Source organism: Anomaloglossus baeobatrachus, unplaced genomic scaffold (genome assembly GCF_048569485.1).
Source record: "Anomaloglossus baeobatrachus isolate aAnoBae1 unplaced genomic scaffold, aAnoBae1.hap1 Scaffold_3769, whole genome shotgun sequence".
NCBI classification, from domain to species: Eukaryota; Metazoa; Chordata; class Amphibia; order Anura; family Aromobatidae; genus Anomaloglossus; species Anomaloglossus baeobatrachus.
This window is the reverse complement of record NW_027443113.1, coordinates 34332-58877: the sequence shown is the minus strand read 5'-3', so window position 1 is coordinate 58877 and position 24546 is coordinate 34332. Positions and strand designations below refer to the sequence as shown.

Genomic DNA, 24546 nt, shown 5'->3' with positions numbered 1-24546 from the left:
TGCTATTTGGATGAATAAAGAAAGTCAAAAGTGTGAAAGATAAAAAACAAAAGGAGGAAGTGTGAAAAGTGAATGGGCCAAATTGAGGTGCATATGAAGACGTATGCTTTCTTCCAATTCATTAAATCGGGCTAATATGAATCAGGTGAATTGAGTTCTGCTTTTGGAAACTGGGTTAAGAAGGGGTGCACCGTTCCTGGAGGTACTGCAATACCAGGTCAATGCGTGGAGTGGACAGAGCAAGCTCTTTTTCCATCTCCCTGTTCTAAAAATCCATTTAATATATGGTCCCCAGATAGGGGACGTATCAGATATTAAACTGATAAGAACAGATACTACACTTGATCTTAGCCAAAAGGCCGAGAAGCGATAACCAGAATTGGTTTGGGCCTCGAGTGGCACCCTGGCCTATGCCGGACACATCTTAGGGAGAGAGAGCGAGAGGGAGACAAACCCACGCCTACACAAGACATTTTGTCACCCAAGCCAACCCTTGAAAAGGCTGCTTTGCAGAGCCAAAACAAGAAGAATGGTGCGTTTTGCAGCCGCCGCCCACTGCAATGAATCTGAATAACTCCTCCTTTAGGGCGCAAGCAACTCCCCTCCCCCTTGCAGTCTTTCCAATTCACGATACAAAAAGACGGACAGGACAGGTTGCCTGACTTTCCGTCACTGCCACCCTTTGCCATCCTTACCCGTAGAAAGCCCTTTCATCATCCCCAAACCCTAATCTTTTCCCTTTCCTTCCCAGCCCCCAAACCCTGCCCTCTGTACCTTTCTCACCACCCGCTTCCCTTCTCCTGTCATCCCCCTACCACCCGGGAAAAAAAGAGATTGCCCCCTCCTTCCACTAGCCCACCCTCCCACCCAAAGAACAACTTCTTCTGCGCAGCTTGTTTTCTAGGCAGCAGCGCTATTGTGATGTCATCGGGGGGCATTGTGACAAGCCGCCAGTGTTCCGTCTCTTCATGTTGTGCACAGTTCAAACGGAAAATACATCAACAGGCAGACTACAGAAAAGCTTACTATCAAAGGTTAGAGGGGGGCTTTCTCAGAGGGCTTTTTACAGTTTTTCTATTCCCAATTAGCCGTTTAAGTGTACTTATTGAAAGTAGTAATTCTTTCATAGGCCGCCCTTTCTTAGTATTTGACGTTCCTTATATTGCGGTATGAGGCTTCGCAGTAGGTTGCAAACATTCATCACCCATGACTTTCCCCAATTGAGCTCAGAAGCTCAATGTCTATCATGACCTCTCTTTTAGAATGTCCAAGAGCAAGCAAACTATTCCTCCAGGAGAGGGCGCCAACAGACTACTAAAGAGATCATCATTACTCAAAGAAAACCCCAAAAACCAATGCATGATAGGAATAAACAGGTAACTTTCTTTGGAGTGGAAGCGGAGAGATCGCACCAGATGCCAATTCTAGATGTTATCACACCTGTGGTCACTGCAGCAGCAGGTGAATCCACTTTGTCCAAAAGGGATCTATTCCATTCAATTGCAAATGATCTAGATAAGACAGAGAACTGCAGCACGGGGACATAGCCGAGTTGGTCAGGTTGAGTGGTGATGAGTTTGCTATTTGGATGAATAAAGAAAGTCAAAAGTGTGAAAGATAAAAAACAAAAGGAGGAAGTGTGAAAAGTGAATGGGCCAAATTGAGGTGCATATGAAGACGTATGCTTTCTTCCAATTCATTAAATCGGGCTAATATGAATCAGGTGAATTGAGTTCTGCTTTTGGAAACTGGGTTAAGAAGGGGTGCACCGTTCCTGGAGGTACTGCAATACCAGGTCAATGCGTGGAGTGGACAGAGCAAGCTCTTTTTCCATCTCCCTGTTCTAAAAATCCATTTAATATATGGTCCCCAGATAGGGGACGTATCAGATATTAAACTGATAAGAACAGATACTACACTTGATCTTAGCCAAAAGGCCGAGAAGCGATAACCAGAATTGGTTTGGGCCTCGAGTGGCACCCTGGCCTATGCCGGACACATCTTAGGGAGAGAGAGCGAGAGGGAGACAAACCCACGCCTACACAAGACATTTTGTCACCCAAGCCAACCCTTGAAAAGGCTGCTTTGCAGAGCCAAAACAAGAAGAATGGTGCGTTTTGCAGCCGCCGCCCACTGCAATGAATCTGAATAACTCCTCCTTTAGGGCGCAAGCAACTCCCCTCCCCCTTGCAGTCTTTCCAATTCACGATACAAAAAGACGGACAGGACAGGTTGCCTGACTTTCCGTCACTGCCACCCTTTGCCATCCTTACCCGTAGAAAGCCCTTTCATCATCCCCAAACCCTAATCTTTTCCCTTTCCTTCCCAGCCCCCAAACCCTGCCCTCTGTACCTTTCTCACCACCCGCTTCCCTTCTCCTGTCATCCCCCTACCACCCGGGAAAAAAAGAGATTGCCCCCTCCTTCCACTAGCCCACCCTCCCACCCAAAGAACAACTTCTTCTGCGCAGCTTGTTTTCTAGGCAGCAGCGCTATTGTGATGTCATCGGGGGGCATTGTGACAAGCCGCCAGTGTTCCGTCTCTTCATGTTGTGCACAGTTCAAACGGAAAATACATCAACAGGCAGACTACAGAAAAGCTTACTATCAAAGGTTAGAGGGGGGCTTTCTCAGAGGGCTTTTTACAGTTTTTCTATTCCCAATTAGCCGTTTAAGTGTACTTATTGAAAGTAGTAATTCTTTCATAGGCCGCCCTTTCTTAGTATTTGACGTTCCTTATATTGCGGTATGAGGCTTCGCAGTAGGTTGCAAACATTCATCACCCATGACTTTCCCCAATTGAGCTCAGAAGCTCAATGTCTATCATGACCTCTCTTTTAGAATGTCCAAGAGCAAGCAAACTATTCCTCCAGGAGAGGGCGCCAACAGACTACTAAAGAGATCATCATTACTCAAAGAAAACCCCAAAAACCAATGCATGATAGGAATAAACAGGTAACTTTCTTTGGAGTGGAAGCGGAGAGATCGCACCAGATGCCAATTCTAGATGTTATCACACCTGTGGTCACTGCAGCAGCAGGTGAATCCACTTTGTCCAAAAGGGATCTATTCCATTCAATTGCAAATGATCTAGATAAGACAGAGAACTGCAGCACGGGGACATAGCCGAGTTGGTCAGGTTGAGTGGTGATGAGTTTGCTATTTGGATGAATAAAGAAAGTCAAAAGTGTGAAAGATAAAAAACAAAAGGAGGAAGTGTGAAAAGTGAATGGGCCAAATTGAGGTGCATATGAAGACGTATGCTTTCTTCCAATTCATTAAATCGGGCTAATATGAATCAGGTGAATTGAGTTCTGCTTTTGGAAACTGGGTTAAGAAGGGGTGCACCGTTCCTGGAGGTACTGCAATACCAGGTCAATGCGTGGAGTGGACAGAGCAAGCTCTTTTTCCATCTCCCTGTTCTAAAAATCCATTTAATATATGGTCCCCAGATAGGGGACGTATCAGATATTAAACTGATAAGAACAGATACTACACTTGATCTTAGCCAAAAGGCCGAGAAGCGATAACCAGAATTGGTTTGGGCCTCGAGTGGCACCCTGGCCTATGCCGGACACATCTTAGGGAGAGAGAGCGAGAGGGAGACAAACCCACGCCTACACAAGACATTTTGTCACCCAAGCCAACCCTTGAAAAGGCTGCTTTGCAGAGCCAAAACAAGAAGAATGGTGCGTTTTGCAGCCGCCGCCCACTGCAATGAATCTGAATAACTCCTCCTTTAGGGCGCAAGCAACTCCCCTCCCCCTTGCAGTCTTTCCAATTCACGATACAAAAAGACGGACAGGACAGGTTGCCTGACTTTCCGTCACTGCCACCCTTTGCCATCCTTACCCGTAGAAAGCCCTTTCATCATCCCCAAACCCTAATCTTTTCCCTTTCCTTCCCAGCCCCCAAACCCTGCCCTCTGTACCTTTCTCACCACCCGCTTCCCTTCTCCTGTCATCCCCCTACCACCCGGGAAAAAAAGAGATTGCCCCCTCCTTCCACTAGCCCACCCTCCCACCCAAAGAACAACTTCTTCTGCGCAGCTTGTTTTCTAGGCAGCAGCGCTATTGTGATGTCATCGGGGGGCATTGTGACAAGCCGCCAGTGTTCCGTCTCTTCATGTTGTGCACAGTTCAAACGGAAAATACATCAACAGGCAGACTACAGAAAAGCTTACTATCAAAGGTTAGAGGGGGGCTTTCTCAGAGGGCTTTTTACAGTTTTTCTATTCCCAATTAGCCGTTTAAGTGTACTTATTGAAAGTAGTAATTCTTTCATAGGCCGCCCTTTCTTAGTATTTGACGTTCCTTATATTGCGGTATGAGGCTTCGCAGTAGGTTGCAAACATTCATCACCCATGACTTTCCCCAATTGAGCTCAGAAGCTCAATGTCTATCATGACCTCTCTTTTAGAATGTCCAAGAGCAAGCAAACTATTCCTCCAGGAGAGGGCGCCAACAGACTACTAAAGAGATCATCATTACTCAAAGAAAACCCCAAAAACCAATGCATGATAGGAATAAACAGGTAACTTTCTTTGGAGTGGAAGCGGAGAGATCGCACCAGATGCCAATTCTAGATGTTATCACACCTGTGGTCACTGCAGCAGCAGGTGAATCCACTTTGTCCAAAAGGGATCTATTCCATTCAATTGCAAATGATCTAGATAAGACAGAGAACTGCAGCACGGGGACATAGCCGAGTTGGTCAGGTTGAGTGGTGATGAGTTTGCTATTTGGATGAATAAAGAAAGTCAAAAGTGTGAAAGATAAAAAACAAAAGGAGGAAGTGTGAAAAGTGAATGGGCCAAATTGAGGTGCATATGAAGACGTATGCTTTCTTCCAATTCATTAAATCGGGCTAATATGAATCAGGTGAATTGAGTTCTGCTTTTGGAAACTGGGTTAAGAAGGGGTGCACCGTTCCTGGAGGTACTGCAATACCAGGTCAATGCGTGGAGTGGACAGAGCAAGCTCTTTTTCCATCTCCCTGTTCTAAAAATCCATTTAATATATGGTCCCCAGATAGGGGACGTATCAGATATTAAACTGATAAGAACAGATACTACACTTGATCTTAGCCAAAAGGCCGAGAAGCGATAACCAGAATTGGTTTGGGCCTCGAGTGGCACCCTGGCCTATGCCGGACACATCTTAGGGAGAGAGAGCGAGAGGGAGACAAACCCACGCCTACACAAGACATTTTGTCACCCAAGCCAACCCTTGAAAAGGCTGCTTTGCAGAGCCAAAACAAGAAGAATGGTGCGTTTTGCAGCCGCCGCCCACTGCAATGAATCTGAATAACTCCTCCTTTAGGGCGCAAGCAACTCCCCTCCCCCTTGCAGTCTTTCCAATTCACGATACAAAAAGACGGACAGGACAGGTTGCCTGACTTTCCGTCACTGCCACCCTTTGCCATCCTTACCCGTAGAAAGCCCTTTCATCATCCCCAAACCCTAATCTTTTCCCTTTCCTTCCCAGCCCCCAAACCCTGCCCTCTGTACCTTTCTCACCACCCGCTTCCCTTCTCCTGTCATCCCCCTACCACCCGGGAAAAAAAGAGATTGCCCCCTCCTTCCACTAGCCCACCCTCCCACCCAAAGAACAACTTCTTCTGCGCAGCTTGTTTTCTAGGCAGCAGCGCTATTGTGATGTCATCGGGGGGCATTGTGACAAGCCGCCAGTGTTCCGTCTCTTCATGTTGTGCACAGTTCAAACGGAAAATACATCAACAGGCAGACTACAGAAAAGCTTACTATCAAAGGTTAGAGGGGGGCTTTCTCAGAGGGCTTTTTACAGTTTTTCTATTCCCAATTAGCCGTTTAAGTGTACTTATTGAAAGTAGTAATTCTTTCATAGGCCGCCCTTTCTTAGTATTTGACGTTCCTTATATTGCGGTATGAGGCTTCGCAGTAGGTTGCAAACATTCATCACCCATGACTTTCCCCAATTGAGCTCAGAAGCTCAATGTCTATCATGACCTCTCTTTTAGAATGTCCAAGAGCAAGCAAACTATTCCTCCAGGAGAGGGCGCCAACAGACTACTAAAGAGATCATCATTACTCAAAGAAAACCCCAAAAACCAATGCATGATAGGAATAAACAGGTAACTTTCTTTGGAGTGGAAGCGGAGAGATCGCACCAGATGCCAATTCTAGATGTTATCACACCTGTGGTCACTGCAGCAGCAGGTGAATCCACTTTGTCCAAAAGGGATCTATTCCATTCAATTGCAAATGATCTAGATAAGACAGAGAACTGCAGCACGGGGACATAGCCGAGTTGGTCAGGTTGAGTGGTGATGAGTTTGCTATTTGGATGAATAAAGAAAGTCAAAAGTGTGAAAGATAAAAAACAAAAGGAGGAAGTGTGAAAAGTGAATGGGCCAAATTGAGGTGCATATGAAGACGTATGCTTTCTTCCAATTCATTAAATCGGGCTAATATGAATCAGGTGAATTGAGTTCTGCTTTTGGAAACTGGGTTAAGAAGGGGTGCACCGTTCCTGGAGGTACTGCAATACCAGGTCAATGCGTGGAGTGGACAGAGCAAGCTCTTTTTCCATCTCCCTGTTCTAAAAATCCATTTAATATATGGTCCCCAGATAGGGGACGTATCAGATATTAAACTGATAAGAACAGATACTACACTTGATCTTAGCCAAAAGGCCGAGAAGCGATAACCAGAATTGGTTTGGGCCTCGAGTGGCACCCTGGCCTATGCCGGACACATCTTAGGGAGAGAGAGCGAGAGGGAGACAAACCCACGCCTACACAAGACATTTTGTCACCCAAGCCAACCCTTGAAAAGGCTGCTTTGCAGAGCCAAAACAAGAAGAATGGTGCGTTTTGCAGCCGCCGCCCACTGCAATGAATCTGAATAACTCCTCCTTTAGGGCGCAAGCAACTCCCCTCCCCCTTGCAGTCTTTCCAATTCACGATACAAAAAGACGGACAGGACAGGTTGCCTGACTTTCCGTCACTGCCACCCTTTGCCATCCTTACCCGTAGAAAGCCCTTTCATCATCCCCAAACCCTAATCTTTTCCCTTTCCTTCCCAGCCCCCAAACCCTGCCCTCTGTACCTTTCTCACCACCCGCTTCCCTTCTCCTGTCATCCCCCTACCACCCGGGAAAAAAAGAGATTGCCCCCTCCTTCCACTAGCCCACCCTCCCACCCAAAGAACAACTTCTTCTGCGCAGCTTGTTTTCTAGGCAGCAGCGCTATTGTGATGTCATCGGGGGGCATTGTGACAAGCCGCCAGTGTTCCGTCTCTTCATGTTGTGCACAGTTCAAACGGAAAATACATCAACAGGCAGACTACAGAAAAGCTTACTATCAAAGGTTAGAGGGGGGCTTTCTCAGAGGGCTTTTTACAGTTTTTCTATTCCCAATTAGCCGTTTAAGTGTACTTATTGAAAGTAGTAATTCTTTCATAGGCCGCCCTTTCTTAGTATTTGACGTTCCTTATATTGCGGTATGAGGCTTCGCAGTAGGTTGCAAACATTCATCACCCATGACTTTCCCCAATTGAGCTCAGAAGCTCAATGTCTATCATGACCTCTCTTTTAGAATGTCCAAGAGCAAGCAAACTATTCCTCCAGGAGAGGGCGCCAACAGACTACTAAAGAGATCATCATTACTCAAAGAAAACCCCAAAAACCAATGCATGATAGGAATAAACAGGTAACTTTCTTTGGAGTGGAAGCGGAGAGATCGCACCAGATGCCAATTCTAGATGTTATCACACCTGTGGTCACTGCAGCAGCAGGTGAATCCACTTTGTCCAAAAGGGATCTATTCCATTCAATTGCAAATGATCTAGATAAGACAGAGAACTGCAGCACGGGGACATAGCCGAGTTGGTCAGGTTGAGTGGTGATGAGTTTGCTATTTGGATGAATAAAGAAAGTCAAAAGTGTGAAAGATAAAAAACAAAAGGAGGAAGTGTGAAAAGTGAATGGGCCAAATTGAGGTGCATATGAAGACGTATGCTTTCTTCCAATTCATTAAATCGGGCTAATATGAATCAGGTGAATTGAGTTCTGCTTTTGGAAACTGGGTTAAGAAGGGGTGCACCGTTCCTGGAGGTACTGCAATACCAGGTCAATGCGTGGAGTGGACAGAGCAAGCTCTTTTTCCATCTCCCTGTTCTAAAAATCCATTTAATATATGGTCCCCAGATAGGGGACGTATCAGATATTAAACTGATAAGAACAGATACTACACTTGATCTTAGCCAAAAGGCCGAGAAGCGATAACCAGAATTGGTTTGGGCCTCGAGTGGCACCCTGGCCTATGCCGGACACATCTTAGGGAGAGAGAGCGAGAGGGAGACAAACCCACGCCTACACAAGACATTTTGTCACCCAAGCCAACCCTTGAAAAGGCTGCTTTGCAGAGCCAAAACAAGAAGAATGGTGCGTTTTGCAGCCGCCGCCCACTGCAATGAATCTGAATAACTCCTCCTTTAGGGCGCAAGCAACTCCCCTCCCCCTTGCAGTCTTTCCAATTCACGATACAAAAAGACGGACAGGACAGGTTGCCTGACTTTCCGTCACTGCCACCCTTTGCCATCCTTACCCGTAGAAAGCCCTTTCATCATCCCCAAACCCTAATCTTTTCCCTTTCCTTCCCAGCCCCCAAACCCTGCCCTCTGTACCTTTCTCACCACCCGCTTCCCTTCTCCTGTCATCCCCCTACCACCCGGGAAAAAAAGAGATTGCCCCCTCCTTCCACTAGCCCACCCTCCCACCCAAAGAACAACTTCTTCTGCGCAGCTTGTTTTCTAGGCAGCAGCGCTATTGTGATGTCATCGGGGGGCATTGTGACAAGCCGCCAGTGTTCCGTCTCTTCATGTTGTGCACAGTTCAAACGGAAAATACATCAACAGGCAGACTACAGAAAAGCTTACTATCAAAGGTTAGAGGGGGGCTTTCTCAGAGGGCTTTTTACAGTTTTTCTATTCCCAATTAGCCGTTTAAGTGTACTTATTGAAAGTAGTAATTCTTTCATAGGCCGCCCTTTCTTAGTATTTGACGTTCCTTATATTGCGGTATGAGGCTTCGCAGTAGGTTGCAAACATTCATCACCCATGACTTTCCCCAATTGAGCTCAGAAGCTCAATGTCTATCATGACCTCTCTTTTAGAATGTCCAAGAGCAAGCAAACTATTCCTCCAGGAGAGGGCGCCAACAGACTACTAAAGAGATCATCATTACTCAAAGAAAACCCCAAAAACCAATGCATGATAGGAATAAACAGGTAACTTTCTTTGGAGTGGAAGCGGAGAGATCGCACCAGATGCCAATTCTAGATGTTATCACACCTGTGGTCACTGCAGCAGCAGGTGAATCCACTTTGTCCAAAAGGGATCTATTCCATTCAATTGCAAATGATCTAGATAAGACAGAGAACTGCAGCACGGGGACATAGCCGAGTTGGTCAGGTTGAGTGGTGATGAGTTTGCTATTTGGATGAATAAAGAAAGTCAAAAGTGTGAAAGATAAAAAACAAAAGGAGGAAGTGTGAAAAGTGAATGGGCCAAATTGAGGTGCATATGAAGACGTATGCTTTCTTCCAATTCATTAAATCGGGCTAATATGAATCAGGTGAATTGAGTTCTGCTTTTGGAAACTGGGTTAAGAAGGGGTGCACCGTTCCTGGAGGTACTGCAATACCAGGTCAATGCGTGGAGTGGACAGAGCAAGCTCTTTTTCCATCTCCCTGTTCTAAAAATCCATTTAATATATGGTCCCCAGATAGGGGACGTATCAGATATTAAACTGATAAGAACAGATACTACACTTGATCTTAGCCAAAAGGCCGAGAAGCGATAACCAGAATTGGTTTGGGCCTCGAGTGGCACCCTGGCCTATGCCGGACACATCTTAGGGAGAGAGAGCGAGAGGGAGACAAACCCACGCCTACACAAGACATTTTGTCACCCAAGCCAACCCTTGAAAAGGCTGCTTTGCAGAGCCAAAACAAGAAGAATGGTGCGTTTTGCAGCCGCCGCCCACTGCAATGAATCTGAATAACTCCTCCTTTAGGGCGCAAGCAACTCCCCTCCCCCTTGCAGTCTTTCCAATTCACGATACAAAAAGACGGACAGGACAGGTTGCCTGACTTTCCGTCACTGCCACCCTTTGCCATCCTTACCCGTAGAAAGCCCTTTCATCATCCCCAAACCCTAATCTTTTCCCTTTCCTTCCCAGCCCCCAAACCCTGCCCTCTGTACCTTTCTCACCACCCGCTTCCCTTCTCCTGTCATCCCCCTACCACCCGGGAAAAAAAGAGATTGCCCCCTCCTTCCACTAGCCCACCCTCCCACCCAAAGAACAACTTCTTCTGCGCAGCTTGTTTTCTAGGCAGCAGCGCTATTGTGATGTCATCGGGGGGCATTGTGACAAGCCGCCAGTGTTCCGTCTCTTCATGTTGTGCACAGTTCAAACGGAAAATACATCAACAGGCAGACTACAGAAAAGCTTACTATCAAAGGTTAGAGGGGGGCTTTCTCAGAGGGCTTTTTACAGTTTTTCTATTCCCAATTAGCCGTTTAAGTGTACTTATTGAAAGTAGTAATTCTTTCATAGGCCGCCCTTTCTTAGTATTTGACGTTCCTTATATTGCGGTATGAGGCTTCGCAGTAGGTTGCAAACATTCATCACCCATGACTTTCCCCAATTGAGCTCAGAAGCTCAATGTCTATCATGACCTCTCTTTTAGAATGTCCAAGAGCAAGCAAACTATTCCTCCAGGAGAGGGCGCCAACAGACTACTAAAGAGATCATCATTACTCAAAGAAAACCCCAAAAACCAATGCATGATAGGAATAAACAGGTAACTTTCTTTGGAGTGGAAGCGGAGAGATCGCACCAGATGCCAATTCTAGATGTTATCACACCTGTGGTCACTGCAGCAGCAGGTGAATCCACTTTGTCCAAAAGGGATCTATTCCATTCAATTGCAAATGATCTAGATAAGACAGAGAACTGCAGCACGGGGACATAGCCGAGTTGGTCAGGTTGAGTGGTGATGAGTTTGCTATTTGGATGAATAAAGAAAGTCAAAAGTGTGAAAGATAAAAAACAAAAGGAGGAAGTGTGAAAAGTGAATGGGCCAAATTGAGGTGCATATGAAGACGTATGCTTTCTTCCAATTCATTAAATCGGGCTAATATGAATCAGGTGAATTGAGTTCTGCTTTTGGAAACTGGGTTAAGAAGGGGTGCACCGTTCCTGGAGGTACTGCAATACCAGGTCAATGCGTGGAGTGGACAGAGCAAGCTCTTTTTCCATCTCCCTGTTCTAAAAATCCATTTAATATATGGTCCCCAGATAGGGGACGTATCAGATATTAAACTGATAAGAACAGATACTACACTTGATCTTAGCCAAAAGGCCGAGAAGCGATAACCAGAATTGGTTTGGGCCTCGAGTGGCACCCTGGCCTATGCCGGACACATCTTAGGGAGAGAGAGCGAGAGGGAGACAAACCCACGCCTACACAAGACATTTTGTCACCCAAGCCAACCCTTGAAAAGGCTGCTTTGCAGAGCCAAAACAAGAAGAATGGTGCGTTTTGCAGCCGCCGCCCACTGCAATGAATCTGAATAACTCCTCCTTTAGGGCGCAAGCAACTCCCCTCCCCCTTGCAGTCTTTCCAATTCACGATACAAAAAGACGGACAGGACAGGTTGCCTGACTTTCCGTCACTGCCACCCTTTGCCATCCTTACCCGTAGAAAGCCCTTTCATCATCCCCAAACCCTAATCTTTTCCCTTTCCTTCCCAGCCCCCAAACCCTGCCCTCTGTACCTTTCTCACCACCCGCTTCCCTTCTCCTGTCATCCCCCTACCACCCGGGAAAAAAAGAGATTGCCCCCTCCTTCCACTAGCCCACCCTCCCACCCAAAGAACAACTTCTTCTGCGCAGCTTGTTTTCTAGGCAGCAGCGCTATTGTGATGTCATCGGGGGGCATTGTGACAAGCCGCCAGTGTTCCGTCTCTTCATGTTGTGCACAGTTCAAACGGAAAATACATCAACAGGCAGACTACAGAAAAGCTTACTATCAAAGGTTAGAGGGGGGCTTTCTCAGAGGGCTTTTTACAGTTTTTCTATTCCCAATTAGCCGTTTAAGTGTACTTATTGAAAGTAGTAATTCTTTCATAGGCCGCCCTTTCTTAGTATTTGACGTTCCTTATATTGCGGTATGAGGCTTCGCAGTAGGTTGCAAACATTCATCACCCATGACTTTCCCCAATTGAGCTCAGAAGCTCAATGTCTATCATGACCTCTCTTTTAGAATGTCCAAGAGCAAGCAAACTATTCCTCCAGGAGAGGGCGCCAACAGACTACTAAAGAGATCATCATTACTCAAAGAAAACCCCAAAAACCAATGCATGATAGGAATAAACAGGTAACTTTCTTTGGAGTGGAAGCGGAGAGATCGCACCAGATGCCAATTCTAGATGTTATCACACCTGTGGTCACTGCAGCAGCAGGTGAATCCACTTTGTCCAAAAGGGATCTATTCCATTCAATTGCAAATGATCTAGATAAGACAGAGAACTGCAGCACGGGGACATAGCCGAGTTGGTCAGGTTGAGTGGTGATGAGTTTGCTATTTGGATGAATAAAGAAAGTCAAAAGTGTGAAAGATAAAAAACAAAAGGAGGAAGTGTGAAAAGTGAATGGGCCAAATTGAGGTGCATATGAAGACGTATGCTTTCTTCCAATTCATTAAATCGGGCTAATATGAATCAGGTGAATTGAGTTCTGCTTTTGGAAACTGGGTTAAGAAGGGGTGCACCGTTCCTGGAGGTACTGCAATACCAGGTCAATGCGTGGAGTGGACAGAGCAAGCTCTTTTTCCATCTCCCTGTTCTAAAAATCCATTTAATATATGGTCCCCAGATAGGGGACGTATCAGATATTAAACTGATAAGAACAGATACTACACTTGATCTTAGCCAAAAGGCCGAGAAGCGATAACCAGAATTGGTTTGGGCCTCGAGTGGCACCCTGGCCTATGCCGGACACATCTTAGGGAGAGAGAGCGAGAGGGAGACAAACCCACGCCTACACAAGACATTTTGTCACCCAAGCCAACCCTTGAAAAGGCTGCTTTGCAGAGCCAAAACAAGAAGAATGGTGCGTTTTGCAGCCGCCGCCCACTGCAATGAATCTGAATAACTCCTCCTTTAGGGCGCAAGCAACTCCCCTCCCCCTTGCAGTCTTTCCAATTCACGATACAAAAAGACGGACAGGACAGGTTGCCTGACTTTCCGTCACTGCCACCCTTTGCCATCCTTACCCGTAGAAAGCCCTTTCATCATCCCCAAACCCTAATCTTTTCCCTTTCCTTCCCAGCCCCCAAACCCTGCCCTCTGTACCTTTCTCACCACCCGCTTCCCTTCTCCTGTCATCCCCCTACCACCCGGGAAAAAAAGAGATTGCCCCCTCCTTCCACTAGCCCACCCTCCCACCCAAAGAACAACTTCTTCTGCGCAGCTTGTTTTCTAGGCAGCAGCGCTATTGTGATGTCATCGGGGGGCATTGTGACAAGCCGCCAGTGTTCCGTCTCTTCATGTTGTGCACAGTTCAAACGGAAAATACATCAACAGGCAGACTACAGAAAAGCTTACTATCAAAGGTTAGAGGGGGGCTTTCTCAGAGGGCTTTTTACAGTTTTTCTATTCCCAATTAGCCGTTTAAGTGTACTTATTGAAAGTAGTAATTCTTTCATAGGCCGCCCTTTCTTAGTATTTGACGTTCCTTATATTGCGGTATGAGGCTTCGCAGTAGGTTGCAAACATTCATCACCCATGACTTTCCCCAATTGAGCTCAGAAGCTCAATGTCTATCATGACCTCTCTTTTAGAATGTCCAAGAGCAAGCAAACTATTCCTCCAGGAGAGGGCGCCAACAGACTACTAAAGAGATCATCATTACTCAAAGAAAACCCCAAAAACCAATGCATGATAGGAATAAACAGGTAACTTTCTTTGGAGTGGAAGCGGAGAGATCGCACCAGATGCCAATTCTAGATGTTATCACACCTGTGGTCACTGCAGCAGCAGGTGAATCCACTTTGTCCAAAAGGGATCTATTCCATTCAATTGCAAATGATCTAGATAAGACAGAGAACTGCAGCACGGGGACATAGCCGAGTTGGTCAGGTTGAGTGGTGATGAGTTTGCTATTTGGATGAATAAAGAAAGTCAAAAGTGTGAAAGATAAAAAACAAAAGGAGGAAGTGTGAAAAGTGAATGGGCCAAATTGAGGTGCATATGAAGACGTATGCTTTCTTCCAATTCATTAAATCGGGCTAATATGAATCAGGTGAATTGAGTTCTGCTTTTGGAAACTGGGTTAAGAAGGGGTGCACCGTTCCTGGAGGTACTGCAATACCAGGTCAATGCGTGGAGTGGACAGAGCAAGCTCTTTTTCCATCTCCCTGTTCTAAAAATCCATTTAATATATGGTCCCCAGATAGGGGACGTATCAGATATTAAACTGATAAGAACAGATACTACACTTGATCTTAGCCAAAAGGCCGAGAAGCGATAACCAGAATTGGTTTGGGCCTCGAGTGGCACCCTGGCCTATGCCGGACACATCTTAGGGAGAGAGAGCGAGAGGGAGACAAACCCACGCCTACACAAGACATTTTGTCACCCAAGCCAACCCTTGAAAAGGCTGCTTTGCAGAGCCAAAACAAGAAGAATGGTGCGTTTTGCAGCCGCCGCCCACTGCAATGAATCTGAATAACTCCTCCTTTAGGGCGCAAGCAACTCCCCTCCCCCTTGCAGTCTTTCCAATTCACGATACAAAAAGACGGACAGGACAGGTTGCCTGACTTTCCGTCACTGCCACCCTTTGCCATCCTTACCCGTAGAAAGCCCTTTCATCATCCCCAAACCCTAATCTTTTCCCTTTCCTTCCCAGCCCCCAAACCCTGCCCTCTGTACCTTTCTCACCACCCGCTTCCCTTCTCCTGTCATCCCCCTACCACCCGGGAAAAAAAGAGATTGCCCCCTCCTTCCACTAGCCCACCCTCCCACCCAAAGAACAACTTCTTCTGCGCAGCTTGTTTTCTAGGCAGCAGCGCTATTGTGATGTCATCGGGGGGCATTGTGACAAGCCGCCAGTGTTCCGTCTCTTCATGTTGTGCACAGTTCAAACGGAAAATACATCAACAGGCAGACTACAGAAAAGCTTACTATCAAAGGTTAGAGGGGGGCTTTCGCAGAGGGCTTTTTACAGTTTTTCTATTCCCAATTAGCCGTTTAAGTGTACTTATTGAAAGTAGTAATTCTTTCATAGGCCGCCCTTTCTTAGTATTTGACGTTCCTTATATTGCGGTATGAGGCTTCGCAGTAGGTTGCAAACATTCATCACCCATGACTTTCCCCAATTGAGCTCAGAAGCTCAATGTCTATCATGACCTCTCTTTTAGAATGTCCAAGAGCAAGCAAACTATTCCTCCAGGAGAGGGCGCCAACAGACTACTAAAGAGATCATCATTACTCAAAGAAAACCCCAAAAACCAATGCATGATAGGAATAAACAGGTAACTTTCTTTGGAGTGGAAGCGGAGAGATCGCACCAGATGCCAATTCTAGATGTTATCACACCTGTGGTCACTGCAGCAGCAGGTGAATCCACTTTGTCCAAAAGGGATCTATTCCATTCAATTGCAAATGATCTAGATAAGACAGAGAACTGCAGCACGGGGACATAGCCGAGTTGGTCAGGTTGAGTGGTGATGAGTTTGCTATTTGGATGAATAAAGAAAGTCAAAAGTGTGAAAGATAAAAAACAAAAGGAGGAAGTGTGAAAAGTGAATGGGCCAAATTGAGGTGCATATGAAGACGTATGCTTTCTTCCAATTCATTAAATCGGGCTAATATGAATCAGGTGAATTGAGTTCTGCTTTTGGAAACTGGGTTAAGAAGGGGTGCACCGTTCCTGGAGGTACTGCAATACCAGGTCAATGCGTGGAGTGGACAGAGCAAGCTCTTTTTCCATCTCCCTGTTCTAAAAATCCATTTAATATATGGTCCCCAGATAGGGGACGTATCAGATATTAAACTGATAAGAACAGATACTACACTTGATCTTAGCCAAAAGGCCGAGAAGCGATAACCAGAATTGGTTTGGGCCTCGAGTGGCACCCTGGCCTATGCCGGACACATCTTAGGGAGAGAGAGCGAGAGGGAGACAAACCCACGCCTACACAAGACATTTTGTCACCCAAGCCAACCCTTGAAAAGGCTGCTTTGCAGAGCCAAAACAAGAAGAATGGTGCGTTTTGCAGCCGCCGCCCACTGCAATGAATCTGAATAACTCCTCCTTTAGGGCGCAAGCAACTCCCCTCCCCCTTGCAGTCTTTCCAATTCACGATACAAAAAGACGGACAGGACAGGTTGCCTGACTTTCCGTCACTGCCACCCTTTGCCATCCTTACCCGTAGAAAGCCCTTTCATCATCCCCAAACCCTAATCTTTTCCCTTTCCTTCCCAGCCCCCAAACCCTGCCCTCTGTACCTTTCTCACCACCCGCTTCCCTTCTCCTGTCATCCCCCTACCACCCGGGAAAAAAAGAGATTGCCCCCTCCTTCCACTAGCCCACCCTCCCACCCAAAGAACAACTTCTTCTGCGCAGCTTGTTTTCTAGGCAGCAGCGCTATTGTGATGTCATCGGGGGGCATTGTGACAAGCCGCCAGTGTTCCGTCTCTTCATGTTGTGCACAGTTCAAACGGAAAATACATCAACAGGCAGACTACAGAAAAGCTTACTATCAAAGGTTAGAGGGGGGCTTTCTCAGAGGGCTTTTTACAGTTTTTCTATTCCCAATTAGCCGTTTAAGTGTACTTATTGAAAGTAGTAATTCTTTCATAGGCCGCCCTTTCTTAGTATTTGACGTTCCTTATATTGCGGTATGAGGCTTCGCAGTAGGTTGCAAACATTCATCACCCATGACTTTCCCCAATTGAGCTCAGAAGCTCAATGTCTATCATGACCTCTCTTTTAGAATGTCCAAGAGCAAGCAAACTATTCCTCCAGGAGAGGGCGCCAACAGACTACTAAAGAGATCATCATTACTCAAAGAAAACCCCAAAAACCAATGCATGATAGGAATAAACAGGTAACTTTCTTTGGAGTGGAAGCGGAGAGATCGCACCAGATGCCAATTCTAGATGTTATCACACCTGTGGTCACTGCAGCAGCAGGTGAATCCACTTTGTCCAAAAGGGATCTATTCCATTCAATTGCAAATGATCTAGATAAGACAGAGAACTGCAGCACGGGGACATAGCCGAGTTGGTCAGGTTGAGTGGTGATGAGTTTGCTATTTGGATGAATAAAGAAAGTCAAAAGTGTGAAAGATAAAAAACAAAAGGAGGAAGTGTGAAAAGTGAATGGGCCAAATTGAGGTGCATATGAAGACGTATGCTTTCTTCCAATTCATTAAATCGGGCTAATATGAATCAGGTGAATTGAGTTCTGCTTTTGGAAACTGGGTTAAGAAGGGGTGCACCGTTCCTGGAGGTACTGCAATACCAGGTCAATGCGTGGAGTGGACAGAGCAAGCTCTTTTTCCATCTCCCTGTTCTAAAAATCCATTTAATATATGGTCCCCAGATAGGGGACGTATCAGATATTAAACTGATAAGAACAGATACTACACTTGATCTTAGCCAAAAGGCCGAGAAGCGATAACCAGAATTGGTTTGGGCCTCGAGTGGCACCCTGGCCTATGCCGGACACATCTTAGGGAGAGAGAGCGAGAGGGAGACAAACCCACGCCTACACAAGACATTTTGTCACCCAAGCCAACCCTTGAAAAGGCTGCTTTGCAGAGCCAAAACAAGAAGAATGGTGCGTTTTGCAGCCGCCGCCCACTGCAATGAATCTGAATAACTCCTCCTTTAGGGCGCAAGCAACTCCCCTCCCCCTTGCAGTCTTTCCAATTCACGATACAAAAAGACGGACAGGACAGGTTGCCTGACTTTCCGTCACTGCCACCCTTTGCCATCCTTACCCGTAGAAAGCCCTTTCATCATCCCCAAACCCTAATCTTTTCCCTTTCCTTCCCAGCCCCCAAACCCTGCCCTCTGTACCTTTCTCACCACCCGCTTCCCTTCTCCTGTCATCCCCCTACCACCCGGGAAAAAAAGAGATTGCCCCCTCCTTCCACTAGCCCACCCTCCCACCCAAAGAACAACTTCTTCTGCGCAGCTTGTTTTCTAGGCAGCAGCGCTATTGTGATGTCATCGGGGGGCATTGTGACAAGCCGCCAGTGTTCCGTCTCTTCATGTTGTGCACAGTTCAAACGGAAAATACATCAACAGGCAGACTACAGAAAAGCTTACTATCAAAGGTTAGAGGGGGGCTTTCTCAGAGGGCTTTTTACAGTTTTTCTATTCCCAATTAGCCGTTTAAGTGTACTTATTGAAAGTAGTAATTCTTTCATAGGCCGCCCTTTCTTAGTATTTGACGTTCCTTATATTGCGGTATGAGGCTTCGCAGTAGGTTGCAAACATTCATCACCCATGACTTTCCCCAATTGAGCTCAGAAGCTCAATGTCTATCATGACCTCTCTTTTAGAATGTCCAAGAGCAAGCAAACTATTCCTCCAGGAGAGGGCGCCAACAGACTACTAAAGAGATCATCATTACTCAAAGAAAACCCCAAAAACCAATGCATGATAGGAATAAACAGGTAACTTTCTTTGGAGTGGAAGCGGAGAGATCGCACCAGATGCCAATTCTAGATGTTATCACACCTGTGGTCACTGCAGCAGCAGGTGAATCCACTTTGTCCAAAAGGGATCTATTCCATTCAATTGCAAATGATCTAGATAAGACAGAGAACTGCAGCACGGGGACATAGCCGAGTTGGTCAGGTTGAGTGGTGATGAGTTTGCTATTTGGATGAATAAAGAAAGTCAAAAGTGTGAAAGATAAAAAACAAAAGGAGGAAGTGTGAAAAGTGAATGGGCCAAATTGAGGTGCATATGAAGACGTATGCTTTCTTCCAATTCATTAAATCGGGCTAATATGAATCAGGTGAATTGAGTTCTGCTTTTGGAAACTGGGTTAAGAAGGGGTGCACCGTTCCTGGAGGTACTGCAATACCAGGTCAATGCGTGGAGTGGACAGAGCAAGCTCTTTTTCCATCTCCCTGTTCTAAAAATCCATTTAATATATGGTCCCCAGATAGGGGACGTATCAGATATTAAACTGATAAGAACAGATACTACACTTGATCTTAGCCAAAAGGCCGAGAAGCGATAACCAGAATTGGTTTGGGCCTCGAGTGGCACCCTGGCCTATGCCGGACACATCTTAGGGAGAGAGAGCGAGAGGGAGACAAACCCACGCCTACACAAGACATTTTGTCACCCAAGCCAACCCTTGAAAAGGCTGCTTTGCAGAGCCAAAACAAGAAGAATGGTGCGTTTTGCAGCCGCCGCCCACTGCAATGAATCTGAATAACTCCTCCTTTAGGGCGCAAGCAACTCCCCTCCCCCTTGCAGTCTTTCCAATTCACGATACAAAAAGACGGACAGGACAGGTTGCCTGACTTTCCGTCACTGCCACCCTTTGCCATCCTTACCCGTAGAAAGCCCTTTCATCATCCCCAAACCCTAATCTTTTCCCTTTCCTTCCCAGCCCCCAAACCCTGCCCTCTGTACCTTTCTCACCACCCGCTTCCCTTCTCCTGTCATCCCCCTACCACCCGGGAAAAAAAGAGATTGCCCCCTCCTTCCACTAGCCCACCCTCCCACCCAAAGAACAACTTCTTCTGCGCAGCTTGTTTTCTAGGCAGCAGCGCTATTGTGATGTCATCGGGGGGCATTGTGACAAGCCGCCAGTGTTCCGTCTCTTCATGTTGTGCACAGTTCAAACGGAAAATACATCAACAGGCAGACTACAGAAAAGCTTACTATCAAAGGTTAGAGGGGGGCTTTCTCAGAGGGCTTTTTACAGTTTTTCTATTCCCAATTAGCCGTTTAAGTGTACTTATTGAAAGTAGTAATTCTTTCATAGGCCGCCCTTTCTTAGTATTTGACGTTCCTTATATTGCGGTATGAGGCTTCGCAGTAGGTTGCAAACATTCATCACCCATGACTTTCCCCAATTGAGCTCAGAAGCTCAATGTCTATCATGACCTCTCTTTTAGAATGTCCAAGAGCAAGCAAACTATTCCTCCAGGAGAGGGCGCCAACAGACTACTAAAGAGATCATCATTACTCAAAGAAAACCCCAAAAACCAATGCATGATAGGAATAAACAGGTAACTTTCTTTGGAGTGGAAGCGGAGAGATCGCACCAGATGCCAATTCTAGATGTTATCACACCTGTGGTCACTGCAGCAGCAGGTGAATCCACTTTGTCCAAAAGGGATCTATTCCATTCAATTGCAAATGATCTAGATAAGACAGAGAACTGCAGCACGGGGACATAGCCGAGTTGGTCAGGTTGAGTGGTGATGAGTTTGCTATTTGGATGAATAAAGAAAGTCAAAAGTGTGAAAGATAAAAAACAAAAGGAGGAAGTGTGAAAAGTGAATGGGCCAAATTGAGGTGCATATGAAGACGTATGCTTTCTTCCAATTCATTAAATCGGGCTAATATGAATCAGGTGAATTGAGTTCTGCTTTTGGAAACTGGGTTAAGAAGGGGTGCACCGTTCCTGGAGGTACTGCAATACCAGGTCAATGCGTGGAGTGGACAGAGCAAGCTCTTTTTCCATCTCCCTGTTCTAAAAATCCATTTAATATATGGTCCCCAGATAGGGGACGTATCAGATATTAAACTGATAAGAACAGATACTACACTTGATCTTAGCCAAAAGGCCGAGAAGCGATAACCAGAATTGGTTTGGGCCTCGAGTGGCACCCTGGCCTATGCCGGACACATCTTAGGGAGAGAGAGCGAGAGGGAGACAAACCCACGCCTACACAAGACATTTTGTCACCCAAGCCAACCCTTGAAAAGGCTGCTTTGCAGAGCCAAAACAAGAAGAATGGTGCGTTTTGCAGCCGCCGCCCACTGCAATGAATCTGAATAACTCCTCCTTTAGGGCGCAAGCAACTCCCCTCCCCCTTGCAGTCTTTCCAATTCACGATACAAAAAGACGGACAGGACAGGTTGCCTGACTTTCCGTCACTGCCACCCTTTGCCATCCTTACCCGTAGAAAGCCCTTTCATCATCCCCAAACCCTAATCTTTTCCCTTTCCTTCCCAGCCCCCAAACCCTGCCCTCTGTACCTTTCTCACCACCCGCTTCCCTTCTCCTGTCATCCCCCTACCACCCGGGAAAAAAAGAGATTGCCCCCTCCTTCCACTAGCCCACCCTCCCACCCAAAGAACAACTTCTTCTGCGCAGCTTGTTTTCTAGGCAGCAGCGCTATTGTGATGTCATCGGGGGGCATTGTGACAAGCCGCCAGTGTTCCGTCTCTTCATGTTGTGCACAGTTCAAACGGAAAATACATCAACAGGCAGACTACAGAAAAGCTTACTATCAAAGGTTAGAGGGGGGCTTTCTCAGAGGGCTTTTTACAGTTTTTCTATTCCCAATTAGCCGTTTAAGTGTACTTATTGAAAGTAGTAATTCTTTCATAGGCCGCCCTTTCTTAGTATTTGACGTTCCTTATATTGCGGTATGAGGCTTCGCAGTAGGTTGCAAACATTCATCACCCATGACTTTCCCCAATTGAGCTCAGAAGCTCAATGTCTATCATGACCTCTCTTTTAGAATGTCCAAGAGCAAGCAAACTATTCCTCCAGGAGAGGGCGCCAACAGACTACTAAAGAGATCATCATTACTCAAAGAAAACCCCAAAAACCAATGCATGATAGGAATAAACAGGTAACTTTCTTTGGAGTGGAAGCGGAGAGATCGCACCAGATGCCAATTCTAGATGTTATCACACCTGTGGTCACTGCAGCAGCAGGTGAATCCACTTTGTCCAAAAGGGATCTATTCCATTCAATTGCAAATGATCTAGATAAGACAGAGAACTGCAGCACGGGGACATAGCCGAGTTGGTCAGGTTGAGTGGTGATGAGTTTGCTATTTGGATGAATAAAGAAAGTCAAAAGTGTGAAAGATAAAAAACAAAAGGAGGAAGTGTGAAAAGTGAATGGGCCAAATTGAGGTGCATATGAAGACGTATGCTTTCTTCCAATTCATTAAATCGGGCTAATATGAATCAGGTGAATTGAGTTCTGCTTTTGGAAACTGGGTTAAGAAGGGGTGCACCGTTCCTGGAGGTACTGCAATACCAGGTCAATGCGTGGAGTGGACAGAGCAAGCTCTTTTTCCATCTCCCTGTTCTAAAAATCCATTTAATATATGGTCCCCAGATAGGGGACGTATCAGATATTAAACTGATAAGAACAGATACTACACTTGATCTTAGCCAAAAGGCCGAGAAGCGATAACCAGAATTGGTTTGGGCCTCGAGTGGCACCCTGGCCTATGCCGGACACATCTTAGGGAGAGAGAGCGAGAGGGAGACAAACCCACGCCTACACAAGACATTTTGTCACCCAAGCCAACCCTTGAAAAGGCTGCTTTGCAGAGCCAAAACAAGAAGAATGGTGCGTTTTGCAGCCGCCGCCCACTGCAATGAATCTGAATAACTCCTCCTTTAGGGCGCAAGCAACTCCCCTCCCCCTTGCAGTCTTTCCAATTCACGATACAAAAAGACGGACAGGACAGGTTGCCTGACTTTCCGTCACTGCCACCCTTTGCCATCCTTACCCGTAGAAAGCCCTTTCATCATCCCCAAACCCTAATCTTTTCCCTTTCCTTCCCAGCCCCCAAACCCTGCCCTCTGTACCTTTCTCACCACCCGCTTCCCTTCTCCTGTCATCCCCCTACCACCCGGGAAAAAAAGAGATTGCCCCCTCCTTCCACTAGCCCACCCTCCCACCCAAAGAACAACTTCTTCTGCGCAGCTTGTTTTCTAGGCAGCAGCGCTATTGTGATGTCATCGGGGGGCATTGTGACAAGCCGCCAGTGTTCCGTCTCTTCATGTTGTGCACAGTTCAAACGGAAAATACATCAACAGGCAGACTACAGAAAAGCTTACTATCAAAGGTTAGAGGGGGGCTTTCTCAGAGGGCTTTTTACAGTTTTTCTATTCCCAATTAGCCGTTTAAGTGTACTTATTGAAAGTAGTAATTCTTTCATAGGCCGCCCTTTCTTAGTATTTGACGTTCCTTATATTGCGGTATGAGGCTTCGCAGTAGGTTGCAAACATTCATCACCCATGACTTTCCCCAATTGAGCTCAGAAGCTCAATGTCTATCATGACCTCTCTTTTAGAATGTCCAAGAGCAAGCAAACTATTCCTCCAGGAGAGGGCGCCAACAGACTACTAAAGAGATCATCATTACTCAAAGAAAACCCCAAAAACCAATGCATGATAGGAATAAACAGGTAACTTTCTTTGGAGTGGAAGCGGAGAGATCGCACCAGATGCCAATTCTAGATGTTATCACACCTGTGGTCACTGCAGCAGCAGGTGAATCCACTTTGTCCAAAAGGGATCTATTCCATTCAATTGCAAATGATCTAGATAAGACAGAGAACTGCAGCACGGGGACATAGCCGAGTTGGTCAGGTTGAGTGGTGATGAGTTTGCTATTTGGATGAATAAAGAAAGTCAAAAGTGTGAAAGATAAAAAACAAAAGGAGGAAGTGTGAAAAGTGAATGGGCCAAATTGAGGTGCATATGAAGACGTATGCTTTCTTCCAATTCATTAAATCGGGCTAATATGAATCAGGTGAATTGAGTTCTGCTTTTGGAAACTGGGTTAAGAAGGGGTGCACCGTTCCTGGAGGTACTGCAATACCAGGTCAATGCGTGGAGTGGACAGAGCAAGCTCTTTTTCCATCTCCCTGTTCTAAAAATCCATTTAATATATGGTCCCCAGATAGGGGACGTATCAGATATTAAACTGATAAGAACAGATTTTTTTTTTTTTTTTTTTTTTTTTTTTTTTTTTTTTGATTTAACAGCATCTTTATTATCATGCACTACTCACAAAAAGGTAACAAACCGTGTACAGTGCCGCAGCCCCGTACACACAGAAATATACAATCCTTCTTACATAGCCATAGAGTACGACGCACTAAACTATACATCACGCTCCTATGCTTATCCATAACACTCAAGCTGAAAGAAAAAGTTAGACAATAAATAACGACGAACCGGCGATTGGGGGATGGGGGTAGGGGAAAAGGGGGATAGGGTGGGGAAGTCACAGGCCCGAAGCTTTATTGAAAGACGCACATAACGGGAAAAGGAGGGAGGGGGCATGGAAGAGGTCTAAACCTCCTCCTCGGCGCTGTCGTCCGGACTGTCCATGATGGAATAGTCTCTGTATCAGATATTAAACTGATAAGAACAGATACTACACTTGATCTTAGCCCAAAAGGCGAGAAGCGATAACCAGAATGTTTGGGCCTCGAGTGGCACCCTGGCCTATGCCGGACACATCTTAGGGAGAGAGAG

The 24546-nt window shown here is 46.1% G+C and overlaps 15 non-coding genes and 2 pseudogenes across 15 annotated transcripts; all 17 read right to left on the bottom strand.

The window, feature by feature from the left end:
- Nucleotides 1–180: 180 nt before the first annotated feature.
- LOC142274686 (U2 spliceosomal RNA) lies at nucleotides 181–371 on the bottom strand. The gene has a single exon (XR_012738955.1). It is a non-coding gene; the product is annotated as a U2 spliceosomal RNA (small nuclear RNA).
- Nucleotides 372–1758: 1387 nt separating this feature from the next.
- On the bottom strand, nucleotides 1759–1949 carry LOC142274685 (U2 spliceosomal RNA). Its single transcript, XR_012738954.1, has one exon. It is a non-coding gene; the product is annotated as a U2 spliceosomal RNA (small nuclear RNA).
- A 1387-nt stretch (nucleotides 1950–3336) lies between these two features.
- LOC142274684 (U2 spliceosomal RNA) lies at nucleotides 3337–3527 on the bottom strand. The gene has a single exon (XR_012738953.1). It is a non-coding gene; the product is annotated as a U2 spliceosomal RNA (small nuclear RNA).
- Nucleotides 3528–4914: 1387 nt separating this feature from the next.
- On the bottom strand, nucleotides 4915–5105 carry LOC142274683 (U2 spliceosomal RNA). Its single transcript, XR_012738952.1, has one exon. It is a non-coding gene; the product is annotated as a U2 spliceosomal RNA (small nuclear RNA).
- A 1387-nt stretch (nucleotides 5106–6492) lies between these two features.
- Nucleotides 6493–6683, bottom strand: LOC142274682 (U2 spliceosomal RNA). The gene has a single exon (XR_012738951.1). It is a non-coding gene; the product is annotated as a U2 spliceosomal RNA (small nuclear RNA).
- A 1387-nt stretch (nucleotides 6684–8070) lies between these two features.
- On the bottom strand, nucleotides 8071–8261 carry LOC142274681 (U2 spliceosomal RNA). Its single transcript, XR_012738950.1, has one exon. It is a non-coding gene; the product is annotated as a U2 spliceosomal RNA (small nuclear RNA).
- Nucleotides 8262–9648: 1387 nt separating this feature from the next.
- On the bottom strand, nucleotides 9649–9839 carry LOC142274679 (U2 spliceosomal RNA). Its single transcript, XR_012738948.1, has one exon. It is a non-coding gene; the product is annotated as a U2 spliceosomal RNA (small nuclear RNA).
- Nucleotides 9840–11226: 1387 nt separating this feature from the next.
- LOC142274678 (U2 spliceosomal RNA) lies at nucleotides 11227–11417 on the bottom strand. Its single transcript, XR_012738947.1, has one exon. It is a non-coding gene; the product is annotated as a U2 spliceosomal RNA (small nuclear RNA).
- Nucleotides 11418–12804: 1387 nt separating this feature from the next.
- On the bottom strand, nucleotides 12805–12995 carry LOC142274677 (U2 spliceosomal RNA). Its single transcript, XR_012738946.1, has one exon. It is a non-coding gene; the product is annotated as a U2 spliceosomal RNA (small nuclear RNA).
- Nucleotides 12996–14382: 1387 nt separating this feature from the next.
- On the bottom strand, nucleotides 14383–14573 carry LOC142274675 (U2 spliceosomal RNA). The gene has a single exon (XR_012738945.1). It is a non-coding gene; the product is annotated as a U2 spliceosomal RNA (small nuclear RNA).
- Nucleotides 14574–15960: 1387 nt separating this feature from the next.
- On the bottom strand, nucleotides 15961–16151 carry LOC142274674 (U2 spliceosomal RNA). The gene has a single exon (XR_012738944.1). It is a non-coding gene; the product is annotated as a U2 spliceosomal RNA (small nuclear RNA).
- A 1387-nt stretch (nucleotides 16152–17538) lies between these two features.
- On the bottom strand, nucleotides 17539–17729 carry LOC142274673 (U2 spliceosomal RNA). Its single transcript, XR_012738943.1, has one exon. It is a non-coding gene; the product is annotated as a U2 spliceosomal RNA (small nuclear RNA).
- A 1387-nt stretch (nucleotides 17730–19116) lies between these two features.
- LOC142274672 (U2 spliceosomal RNA) lies at nucleotides 19117–19307 on the bottom strand. Its single transcript, XR_012738942.1, has one exon. It is a non-coding gene; the product is annotated as a U2 spliceosomal RNA (small nuclear RNA).
- Nucleotides 19308–20694: 1387 nt separating this feature from the next.
- On the bottom strand, nucleotides 20695–20885 carry LOC142274671 (U2 spliceosomal RNA). Its single transcript, XR_012738941.1, has one exon. It is a non-coding gene; the product is annotated as a U2 spliceosomal RNA (small nuclear RNA).
- Nucleotides 20886–22272: 1387 nt separating this feature from the next.
- On the bottom strand, nucleotides 22273–22463 carry LOC142274670 (U2 spliceosomal RNA). The gene has a single exon (XR_012738940.1). It is a non-coding gene; the product is annotated as a U2 spliceosomal RNA (small nuclear RNA).
- A 1387-nt stretch (nucleotides 22464–23850) lies between these two features.
- LOC142274694 (U2 spliceosomal RNA) lies at nucleotides 23851–24086 on the bottom strand (annotated as a pseudogene).
- Nucleotides 24087–24353: 267 nt separating this feature from the next.
- LOC142274695 (U2 spliceosomal RNA) lies at nucleotides 24354–24481 on the bottom strand (annotated as a pseudogene).
- Between the last annotated feature and the right edge of the window lie 65 nt (nucleotides 24482–24546).